A 1722-nucleotide genomic window follows, 5' to 3' on the forward strand; every position below is an offset into this window, starting at 1 on the left:
CAGTTACCTGGAGTAAAAACTACCCCCAGGTTTTTTCTATATGATAATCAGGCATTGCCTGATAGTCTGGAAGATAGGAGCCCACTGCCACATGTAAATAAAGCACACTATGAGCACCTATCAGCTGAGGCTTTGGCTACTGCCTCCACACTATAATTTCTCTAGTTCTCCCAATGAATAAACGGAGCTGTTTCACTGTGTCTGGAGCTGTATCACTGCTGTTTCACTGCACCTGGGACCAGCCTCCCCGGAAGTGCTTTCTTCCATCAGTGCTCACTGGCCGTCCTGACCCAGTTCGTCGCTTCTGCTCCCCCTGCCCTCGTGGATCGGTGGCCAACGACCCGTGAAGAGAGGGAGAGACCCCTGCAGCTGGCGCCTGAACGTGAGGCTCCTGGAACATGCAGAGTTTGTGAGTATCCCTCCCATCAGGAGGGTAACAGGCAGCTTTGCCTTTAAGCCATCCCACCTTTGCAGATCAGCAATCTCTTTTTCCTATCACCTCCCATCAGGAGGATAAAGACAGCTTTGCCTCTAAGCTGCCCCACCCTTGGGGATTGGCAGTCTCTCCTCTTTTTCCTCCTTTTATTTTCTGTCTGAGTCTTCGCGTGGGACCATTAAAGACAGAGGAGCAACTGAGGCTTTCTGATCAGAGCTACTTTCTGATGTTAGCTAAAGGCTCTTAGTCCTCTTAACGGACCCCAACTGCCTGCCCGGGTGTAGACAAGATCCCCTATCTATACACCTTTCTAATGTAAAAACCCGGTAACGCAATGACCAGTTAATTGCTCTTATAGTGGTTGCCGGATCTCTTAAATTTGCAGGCAGGCTTGTGCTGTGGACTGAGTGGAATCACCTGGGGTTTTGATCCTAGGCATATTCCCTTAGAAATCAGTGTTTCACCCCACTTTCCTTTTCTATCTTAAACAACACCCCTACAAACAAAAGTCCCCAAAGTTCTAAGGGATCTTTATATAAGCTTTAAAGTCAACTTCTAAAATAAACTTCCCTAATCTGTTTTGTTATCTTGCCCCTGGGGTGCTCAAGCCCAAGCTAAACCAGTTAGGTGAAAATTTAAATTAACTAGCCTCTGTAGAGCACTTAAAAATTCAAGATGGCTTGTGCCATACAAACAAACAAAATTTTAAAAAAGCCATTTTTCTCCTGCAAACCTTCTCTTGGGGAAGGGGCTCATCAGAGGACCACCCTATCTCTTTCTCTTTGCTTTATCTCGGTTATCGCCTTCGCGAGGATCTGGATAAGGTTTGCGGGCAACTGAAGGCTCTTGGTCAAGGCGACTCCCTGATAGTGGCTGAAGGCCCCCTGCCCTCTTTCCAGACCCCGACAGCCTGACTGGGTGTAGGCAGTAACCTTTAAAACTATCATAAAAATCTGGTAATGCAGCAATCAGTTAAAAGTCACAAGGATGGTTGCCAGTCCCTTAAATCTGTGGCTAGGCCCGTGTCTGTCAAATCAACTCAATCCCCAGGTGGCAGGCTGCCTCGGGAACGTTAAACACCACTGACAACACTTCTTTTCTTTCCTATAATGGGAAATTCAGCATCATGCCAAAAAGACTTCCAAATTCGCTCCCTAGAGCCCTATTAAATCAAGAGGACTTAAGATTTTCCAAAAGGAAGGCTTGAAATTTTTGGAATGAGGTGCTTCAATTTGCACCCTGGGTCCTGCCAGCAGACATCTCTGACCTGGAGGTCTGGACCCGTG

The sequence above is a fragment of the Nannospalax galili genome, unplaced genomic scaffold, assembly GCF_000622305.1.
Source record: "Nannospalax galili isolate Female #2095 unplaced genomic scaffold, S.galili_v1.0 scaffold5568, whole genome shotgun sequence".
NCBI lineage: Eukaryota > Metazoa > Chordata > Mammalia > Rodentia > Spalacidae > Nannospalax > Nannospalax galili.